The 10,144-nt window shown below is 44.1% G+C and overlaps 1 long non-coding RNA gene across 2 annotated transcripts in view; it reads left to right on the forward strand.

Annotated features, from left to right (window-relative positions):
- The window catches only part of LOC141580734 (uncharacterized), a 44,209-nt gene extending 35,222 nt beyond the window's left edge, over window positions 1–8,987 (forward strand). Inside the window, exons 2-4 of one of the 2 annotated variants that reach the window (XR_012513028.1) lie at window positions 224–360; window positions 7,685–7,774; window positions 7,976–8,987. This is a non-coding gene — a long non-coding RNA (uncharacterized LOC141580734). Of the gene's footprint in view, window positions 1–223; window positions 361–7,684 lie in introns of both variants that reach the window. The other variant, XR_012513027.1, reaches the window with a different exon arrangement.
- Window positions 8,988–10,144: the final 1,157 nt, after the last annotated feature.

The following is a 10,144-nucleotide window of genomic DNA, read 5'->3' on the forward strand; positions in this document are numbered from 1 at the left end:
TGCATAGTATTCCATGGTGTATATGTACCACATTTTCTTTATCCAGTCAATCACAGATGGGCATTTGGGTTGATTCCATGTCTTTGCTATTGTGAATAGAAGGCACTGATATTTTGAGATTGTTTGTTATGCAGCATTATGTGTCAATAGCTGACTAATACAGAAGTGAAAGCTGTTATATGTGTGGGGTCATGTTGATAGAAGGTTCCAGTTTCTTTCTCAGGATTCCATCCAGACCCGACAGCTCTCAACCAGCTGCTTCTTGAGCTCTGGCTACCCTGGTGGTCTTCAGCGCTCTGCTTCTCCAAGGAGTTTATGGAATGTGGACCTAGTCAAGCCTGTTCTGAGTCATCAAGTGTGGTAAGTTGTTGCATTAATGCCCCCTAATCAATTATGCCTCCTGTGTCAATGCCCTTGCGCAGTCCCTTCCTAGGTTGACTCTGACCTTGGCTGTGTGGCTTGCCTTATCTAGCAGATGCAAATGTTTGATGTTTTTTTAAGTTCATGTGCATTGGGCTTGTGTTCGTTTGCTGCTGGAAACTCATCTGCCGTTTTGTGGAAAAATCAAGCTTAGCCTCCTTGAAGATGGGAGACTATGTGGAGAGAGGCTCCAGTCATCTCAGCAGTCCCAGACATGAGTGAGGCTGTTCTAGACTATCTGGCTCTAGACAAGTTACCTAGACCTGAAATGCAGGCCACCCACAGAATTCTGAGAACTAGTATGTATTTGTTAAGCTATGACATTTTGAGGTGGTTGGTTATGCAGCAAATGCTAACTTATACACCTAGGCAAAACACAGTTTGGAAAATCAGTGAGGTATCATTAATTCATGCACACAAACTTTTTGAGATCTTATTAAGTTCTAGGCATTGTGCTTGGGTTGGGCTTGAGATCTCCAGCTAGGAGACAAGTTTTGCTCTCCAAATGCAGAACCAGAGGCAGATGGCATTATGAGAGCTTTGTCTAACGTACAATCAGGGCAGGGTTAGTGCATGGTGGATGTTGGCACAGCAGAGAACAAAGTGTCCAAGGCAGAGAAGGGCAAGACAAGGAAACACTGATTACCACCAAGGCAGAGGGCTGAGGTTCAGGTATAAATTAGGTTGGCTTTGAGGGTGGCAGCAAGAGAGGAAGACACAAGGGCCTAGAACTTGGGAGATGCTTCTCCAGGCAGGAACTCTTTCTCCTTAACTGTTAAAGCAGGATGAGAGTCATTCCTGACACCTGTTGAACACCCTCACATGTGGTTTCTCCTTTGATTCTCATGATCCTGTGAGCAGGTGGTCCAGCTATTTTTAGCTCCACTCTATTAAAGTGGAGCTGAGGTAGAATGACCTGCCTAGGATCACACCCCACTAAGAGGCAAAGCTGGTACTCTGCCTGAGTCAGGGCCTGCTTTGTATACCTGTCCTCTGCAGTGAAAATCTTTCAGGACCAGGTGCTCAGCATTGGTCCCTCAATAGTCCTGGAAGATCTGGACAATGCCAGACCTAGAAGGGAATAACAAGTGTTGGTGTTGCCCAGGGCAGTGAATCAGGGTCAAGGGAGTTGGTTGGGTCCCAAGGGCCCTGGAAGGAGAGACTGCGCAGTGAGTAGGGAAGACATTAAGCCAGTTAGTGAGCAAACCAACCTCTCTACTGCCCACTTACCCAACCACCAGCCAGCCATTCATTCACCCATCCACCCATCCATCCATCCATCCAATCATTCATCCAACCAGTCAACTACCTATCCACCCGTTAACCAACTACCCACTAGTCCATCCAGTTAAGCAACTATTCAATCGATCAACCATTTAAACAACTAACCAACCAGCCAAACTGCCAGGAGACAGCTGAGCATCTTATTATTTAAGTATTAGTTAAATCCTGCTATGGAGAATTCTTAGTGCTAGAAATAAGGGACACATAAAGGTGAGGCTGAGTCTCACTCTACTCCTTTTATTCCTTCACTCACCATATCCATTCCATCAGCAAGTAGTTAAACACATCTACCTTCAAACACATATTTCACATTTGATCCCTTCCATCCATCTCCACTGCTTCCTTCCAAGTCCAAGCCTCCACCATCTTTCCTTGGCTCCTGAAGTAGCCTTTTATCTGGTGCTTCACATTCCACTCCTGCTTTTTGATGATATGATGGGTCACCTCCCTGTCCTGCCTAAAGCCTTCCAGTGATTTTCTCATCACAGAAATAAGCCCAGGCAGCCAGGCCTGGTGGCTCATGCCTATAATCCTAGCAGTTTGGGAGGCTGAGGCAGGTGGATTACCTGAGGTCTGGAGCTTGAGACCAACCTGGCCAAAATGGTGAAACCCCTCTACTAAAAATACAAAAATTAGCCGGGCATGATGGTGCATGCCTGTAATCCCAGCTACTTGGGAGGCTGAGGCAGGAGAATTGCTTGAACCCAGAAGGTGGAGGTTGCAGTGAGCAGAGACTGTGCCATTGCTCTCCAGCCTGGACAACAGGAGCAAAACTCTGTCAGAAAGAAAGAGAGAAAGAGAGAGAGAGAAAGAAAGGAAGAAAGGAAGGAAGGAAGGAAGGAAGGAAGGAACTCAGGCTTCTCATCAGGGCCTCCACGGCCTTCCAAGATGGTTCCAATGGAGATACCTTCAGTCTCACATTCTCCCACACCTTCCCCTCTTTACCGCAGCCCGCCTTTACCGGGCTTCTTTCTGTTACTCACACCGGTGAGCTTGTTCCTGTCTTGGTCTTCTCGCTTGCTTTGTATTCTGGAATTATCTATCCTCAGGTCTCAGCATGGCCACTGCCTCTTCCAGAGGCCAGCCTCCATTCAGGTTATCAGCTCAGCAGAGAGGTCTTCCCCAAGCACCTGCTCTTGTGGCCACCCCAGTCACTCTCTTATCGTCCCATTTCATGCTCTGAGCAGCATATGCCATTCTTGAGTTTATTTCCTATGTGTTTACTTGGTTGGTTGTCTGTCTCTACCTTTAGAATCAGCTGGGAAGAGCAAGGGCCTTGGCTGTCTCACTCACCACAGTGCCTCCGGGGTCTAGAACCGTGGCTGGCCCATCGCAGGCTCTCGGGAAATGGCCATTATTGATATTATAGCCACTATCTGCTTTCTCCTTACTGCCTTTTTCCTTTTGTCCTAGAATGCACTGATGAGTGCTATTCCACTCTAGGGCATATTTGTTCTTTCTGAGACAAGGTATACTTTGTGCTTTGCCATCGTCCTCTCTGCAGGCCCCCCTGAAGGATGTTCACCCAGACATGAGGCTGGGAGGGCATGTGCTGACTCACCTCATGGTCAGGCCCAGCGCTGGTGGGATTTTTGTGCTTCGATGTGGTGGACTCACTGCCTACAGCCTTGGTTCCCATCCTCACTGATGGCGTCAAGGTTTGAGGTTCTGACCCTGAACAGCAATGACTCTGAGCTCTAACTTGGTGAGCCCCATAACCGCAGGACCAAATGGCCCCAGGCTGCAGAAATATGGGAATGCTTGGGTCTGCTTTTGATGGCTTTCTGTTGTGCTGTCAATTGTCATCACTTGTTGCCATCGAGTCTTTCCTTCAATGTGCTGCTTCTAATCACATCAATTTCTCTTATAGTGAGATGGGAATAAACAGCTGCTGCTACTGTAATATCGGGCATTCACTTCACAGACACTGTTGGGGACCTCCTGTGCATGCCGCGTGTGGGGGAAAGAGACATACCCAACGCTACACAGGGTCTGTGCCCTTGGGGACCCTTCCATCAAATGGTAATAAGATAGAAACATCCAGAAAGAGTCACCAGAGGGGCCAATTAGGAAAGGCTCTCTAGTGGGTCAGATGGACCTAGAGAGGAGCCTTGGAAGTTGGCACCTTCTAACCTGGCATGAGGAAGAGTTCCTTGTTGGAGAAAGTTGGAGATGATCTTGGGGTCCTGCCTTGTTGCTGGAGAGATGTGACTCATAAACCAGCAGGTGATGCAGACTGGGATAGGACTTTTCTGGCCATAGCCCTACCCTCTGCATGTCCCAACTCAGGGACCAGCAAGTCCCCATCAATGTGGTCTATGGACTGGAGTCAAATCTGATTCTCAGTCCCTCGCCATGGTGGCCTCTCTGCATCTCCATGATGCAAACATTTGTATAGAGTCTACCTGGTGTGCAGGCCACTGTGCCCTCAGCCCAAAGATGACAGAATGTGGCTTGGGAATCCTATATACCAGGCTTGGCTTCTGCTGTGCCCCTTTCTGGGTGTTTGTGAAGTTTAAAATATAATATCTTTTGAATAGTTAATACCTTTACATAGTTTAACACTTCAAGGTACATCTGATGAAATTCTTATCAACTTTGTCCCCAAATGTCCAGCCCTCTTGCCTAGAAGGTGCAAGAAGAAGTAATCACTCTCTTCGGTGTTTTATTTCAGGGATTAAAACAAATATGCAAGCAAATAGGAATATGGTCCCATTTCTCCCTTTTCTATAAAAGGTGATACATTAGATACTCTGTAATTTTTTCTCTTCAGAGTATATCTTGGAGATCTTTCCATTTCTATTCAGAGAGACTTGGCTTATTTGTTTGTTTCATAGCCATATGGTGTTTCACTGTATGGCAGATTGTTTACGTACATATTATAAACAGTTTCCTACTGGTGAACATTTGAGTTGCATGACTACGAAGTCTGACCATGGCCTCACTCATAGTGAGAGCCTCCTTCTTGGCAGGTGGGCTGTAGTCATGGGAGGCTAGCCACAGCCCCTAGAGAACTGTTAGAGTAAATAGAACTAGGACCAGCCCTAGGGACTGTGTCTCCACTCAGGGAAGCAGCCATGAGACCCTACCAGTGGTAGGGAACTCGTGCTTTGAAGGCAAAAAAGAAGAACCTGCTTTGTTTCACAGATGGGGAAGCTGTGCCGTTGGTGAGTCTTGAATTTCTGGGTCCACCCAGAGACTGGTAGGTGGCAGTGGCCCAAGCTCAGAGCAGCTGCAAACACATGCCTGTCCCTCTGCTGCCCTAAGACCTGTGATGTGCTTGGATGGGAGTGTGGAGCAGTAGATCTAAGGTATGGGTGGTTGTGGGTGAGTGGTGGGGTGCTTTGGGTAAAACCTTTTATTGCTAAAATCTCTTTAGTAGGATTAGTAGAATCGAGTCTAGATTTTTTTTTTTCTCCTAGAATTGCAGGGCAGAGGCGACACTATTTATCTGGCAGCTAAACTCATAAATTCATCATTGGCCATTGACATCTTTATGATTGGCTGATGGGGGATGGGGCAAATGGGAGTTCTGGAGAGAGTAGAGGGGTCTTGCCAAAGAGACATGTGAGGCATGGGAAGGCTGTCTGCCCTTTTGTCCCAGAGTCAGCACATGGCAGGAGAAAAGAGTGTTTATGGAGGTCAGCCCATGCTCCTAGGAAAGTGAAGGCATTCAGAAAACTGGCAGAGAAACTGGTGGGGGCAGAGATGCTGCCAGTCCTGGGAGGATCAGGGTCTTGGGGATCATACAGAGCTAGTTTTTAAACCCTGGTGCAGCCATTTACAAGTTACGTGGCCTTGAGTAACTCTCCAAGTCTCAGTTTCTTTACCTGTCAATAGGGATACTAAAACCTACTAGTCAGGGTTCTGTAGAGGGACAAACTAACAGGACAGATGTAGATATGAAAGGGAGTTTATTAAGGAGAATTGACTCACATGATCACAATGTAGGGTCCCACAATAGGCGGTCTGCAAGTTGAGGAGCAAGGAAGCCAGTGGATTAGTCCAAGTCCCAAAGCCTCAAAGATAGGGAAATCCACAGCCTTTAGTCTGTGGCCAAAGGCCCGAGGAGCCCCTGGCCAACCACTGGTATAAATCAAAGAGTCCAAACGCTGAAGAACTTAAAGTCTAATGTTCGAGGGCAGGAAGCATCAAGCATGGGAGGAAGATGAAAGCAGGAACACTCAGCAAGTCTTCTCTTCCATCTTCCCCTGCCTCCTTTTATTCTAGCCTCACTGGTCCTGATTGGATGGTGCCCACCCAGAACGAGGGTCTGCCTCTCCCAGCCCACCAACTCAAATGTTAATCTCCTTTGGCAACACCCTCACAGAGACATCCAGGAACAATACTTTGCATCCTTCAATCCAATCAAGTTGACACTCAGTATTAACCATCTACCTCACAGGGTTTCATGAACTTTAAATAAGGGGGGGATATGAACAACCGACACAGGCAGACATCCAATATCTACTAATATTTTTTATCTCTTCCTGCCTACAATGATGAAGCACAGCTTATTAATCTTTCCTTCTTATTTCTCTTGTCTTCTCTGCCTGTGAACCATACACATGTTACATTAGTACTTTGTAATTCTGAAGCTGGGAAACTGAGCAGAAAAGCTCTGAAAACCTATTATTTCTATGTAGGTAGAGTATGTGTGTGACAAGGAGTTGGGTGGAGAATAGTTTAACTTCCCCAGTTCTAATCGCAAACACATTTAATGCACTGTTACCTGTTCTCCTCCTTGTATCTTGAATGATTTATTTTAAGTTCAGCTCTAAAAGCAAGGCGTTGCTTAATTGTCTTGCTATAAAATATGTAAAATATTACACTATTGGGGCTCATTAGCTAAAGCAGAGCTGCTGTTTAGTAATCCATAAGGTGATACTGATTAATGAACACTGCAAATGATTCTCCTAACTACCTAAAGAGTAATAATAGACATGTCAGCTCGAACAAACAAGTCTCTGGTCCCTGGGGGGCATAGAGACACTGGATCATAATTAGACAAAGGGGCAGAGCAGACACTTGTATTTTTGCAGTTAGGACTCTCTGTGTGCATCTCCATCATCCCTTCCAGGTCTGCAGAAGTGGGTCCCCACTTCTGTCTGCATCTGTGTTTAAAGGAAGGATAGTTCTTTGCTCACAGGAGAAGGGGCCCAAGGGCTTATGAGAGTCAAAGTTCTGTTTCCCATGTGTGGGGCATTCGGATTCCTGATTTAGAGGCCTTTTGGGCAGAGTGGTGTTTTCAGTGGCTCTCTCGATCCCTTGAGGCTACAGCTGAAGCTCTTTATTATTATCCATCCCATGGTTCTGAAATAGAGCAGAGAGTAGACTTGAGGGTGGGAGAAGGAAATATTCTTGGGCAGTAGTATGTTAAAAGTCACTTGGTTATTGGAAACCAGTATGGTGGTTCTTAAAAAAACAAAAACCAAAAACTAAACATGGAATTACCATATAATCCAGCAATTCATTTCCAAGTATATGTCCAAATAAATTGAAAACAGGGGCTCGAACAGATATTTGTACAGTTATGTTTATAGCAGCAACTATACTGCTGATTTTGCCATAGTAGTCTCTTAACAGCATCATGTTCCTCATTTAAAATAATGGGACTTGCCTTGTAGGGTCATTGTAAGAATTAAATGAGGTAATGTGAATAAAATGCTTAGCATTTGGCTGAAACATGGCAAGTGTATAGCAAATATTGGTCATCATTGTAACTGAAAATGGGTATTATTAATGGCAGAAGAGTGCAGTTTTACAACTGCAAATGCTATAATATTTATCTTGTTTTTTTTTGAGACAGGGTCTTGCTGTTGTCCAGAGGATCTGGAGTGCAGTGGTATGATCATGGCTCACTGCAGCTTCAACCTCCTGGGCTCAAGTGATCCTCCCACATCAGCCTCCTGAGTAGCTGGGACTACAGGCATATGTGCTACCTTCCTGGGCTAATTTTTTGTTTTAACTTTTTATACAGATGGGTCTGTCTATGTTGCCCAGGCTGGTCTTTATCTCCTGGACTAAAGAAATCCTCCTGTCTTTTCCTCCCAAAGTACTGGGATTACAGGTATGATTACAGGTATGAGCCTGGCCACATTTATTTTAAGTTATAAGCTCAGGGGGAAGAAAATAAGAATTTATGAATTCATACTTTCAGGATACATAAATAAAAGGAGGGAGTATTTTATTACAGTAGCTTTCAAATAATGGATGAAGAAAGAATGATGGGGTTGAACATTGGCATCCACTACAGTAATACTTGTTTCAGGCCAGAATCCTCCAGAGATGTTAACATCATTGGTCAAAATTGTGATGAGAAATGGGATATTTATATGACTTCAAAGTCCTTCTCCAAAAGACACTACGAATGATGGAAGGGAAAAGATAACTATCTTGGAGAAACCTGCCAGACACCATGTGAACCAAGATCGGAGTTAACATCCCCGGTTAACAGGGACAAATCAACGCTGCATAGCTCTCAACGTAATACTCTGAGAAGGCATGACATCCCTGTTGGTACTACAGTGTTCCTGCTAAAAATGCTAAACTTGAATTTGATCGTGAGAAACATGAGACACACTCAACTGAGGGAAATTCTACAAAATAACTGCTTTTACTCTTCAAAATAAGCAAGACCACGAAAGACAAAGGAAAAACTGAAGATCGTTCCAGCTTCAGGCAAACTAAGGAGACATGACAAGTAAATGGAACGGGTCATCCTGGATTGGATTCCGGACCAGGAAAAGAACATTAGCAGGACAGTTGGTAAAATCTGAGTAAGATTAGATGATGCTATTTTATCAATGTCAATGTCCTGATTTCAATAATTGCACTATGGTTATGTATGAGAATTCCTTGTTTGTAGAAAATATATTCTATAAAATATTTAGAGATTAGAAAAACATGATAGCTCTACATTACTCTCAAATGTTTCAGGAAAAAAATGAATTTATATACATCTTATGTTTGTATATATGAGAGAGAAAAAAATGATGGCTCTACCTTACTCTCAAATGTTTGAGGAAAAAAATTGATTTTATACACACCTATGTTTATATAGATGACAGAGAAAAGGAAATGGCCAGGGGCAAAATGTTAAGGTTTGGGGAAGCTGGTGTATAGAAGGTGGATGGGAATTCTTTGTGCTACTCTTTTAAATTTTTATAAGTCTGAAATTATTTCAAAATAATAAATTAAAATGAGCATTTTTCTACAATACACACACATACACGTATATATATGTTCTACAATATGTTTATTGTAGAATAATACTACATACATAATAAAACACTTTAAAAATACATATTGTTTTTTAACCACTTGTCTCATTTAATGAAGTTATTCCTCAAGGCCATCATGGGAAGTTGGGAGGTAAATATTACTATTTTCTCCATTTTTCAGATGAGCAAATGGAGTCTCAGTTGGATTAAGTAGCTTGCCCAAGTTCCAGGGCTAGTCAATGGCAGAGTCAAGATTTGGTTATAGGTAGGTTCGCTCCAGTGCCTGCATGCTCCGACACTTTCTAACAAATATTTATTGAGTGTCTATTAGGTGCTAACTACTTTTCACATAATGCTTTATTTAACTCTCACTGTAACCTTTTGTGGTAGGTATTTTCATGCTGGTTTTATGGATGGGGACATGGCTGCTCAAAGAGATTAAAGGATGGACCTATAATGTCCTATGGCTAAGAAATAGCAGCTCCAGAATTTCAACTCAGGTTCCCCTGAAGCCAAAGTGTGTCTTTCCACTGTGTCCTGTGCTTCTGGTCAGAGTCCAGGCTGGGGACCATCAACAGAGTATTGAGATCCTGGCCCACATCAGGCTAGTGGGTGTGCTGCCCACCTTGCTTTTGAAAATAGTATCTATCTGTCACTGTCACAGGCCTCACCTTCCAAAGCAGGACAATGAAGTGCTGCTTGCATTGCAGTGTGCTTGGTCATTTGATAGGGAGCCACACCGCCATTGTGGCTGGAAAACCCAGAGACTCCTGGGGAAATCGTACAGAGGATGATGTCTACATGATGATCTGATTATGTGCATCGCCATCAGCATGACTTCGTGCTTGGCTCTTAATACACCCTTAGTGGAAGTGGGCCAAGGAGGGGGACGGTCTTCCCCCAGGAGCATTTTTCACTAGTGGCCTTGGGACTTGGATGCAGAGATACCAAGAGAATCTGTGGGATTTATCCACAGCCCTCAGGCCGGCTTCTCTCCCTGATGGGTGGCTGTGAACAGGTTTTGCTTACAATTTTGGAAAGACAGTTTGATCATGAGTTAGGTATAAAAATATTCAGGGGAAGACAATGACTCATAATTAGGGAATTAGAGGGAACAAATTCGATGTAATGTGGATTTAGCACAAAATCCAAGTGGTCACTATGATGTGAAAGAAATTTGATCCTCAGAGGAAGAGGTCGAGGGCAGACTATTAATT

This window comes from Saimiri boliviensis, chromosome 12 (genome assembly GCF_048565385.1).
Source record: "Saimiri boliviensis isolate mSaiBol1 chromosome 12, mSaiBol1.pri, whole genome shotgun sequence".
Classification (NCBI taxonomy): domain Eukaryota; kingdom Metazoa; phylum Chordata; class Mammalia; order Primates; family Cebidae; genus Saimiri; species Saimiri boliviensis.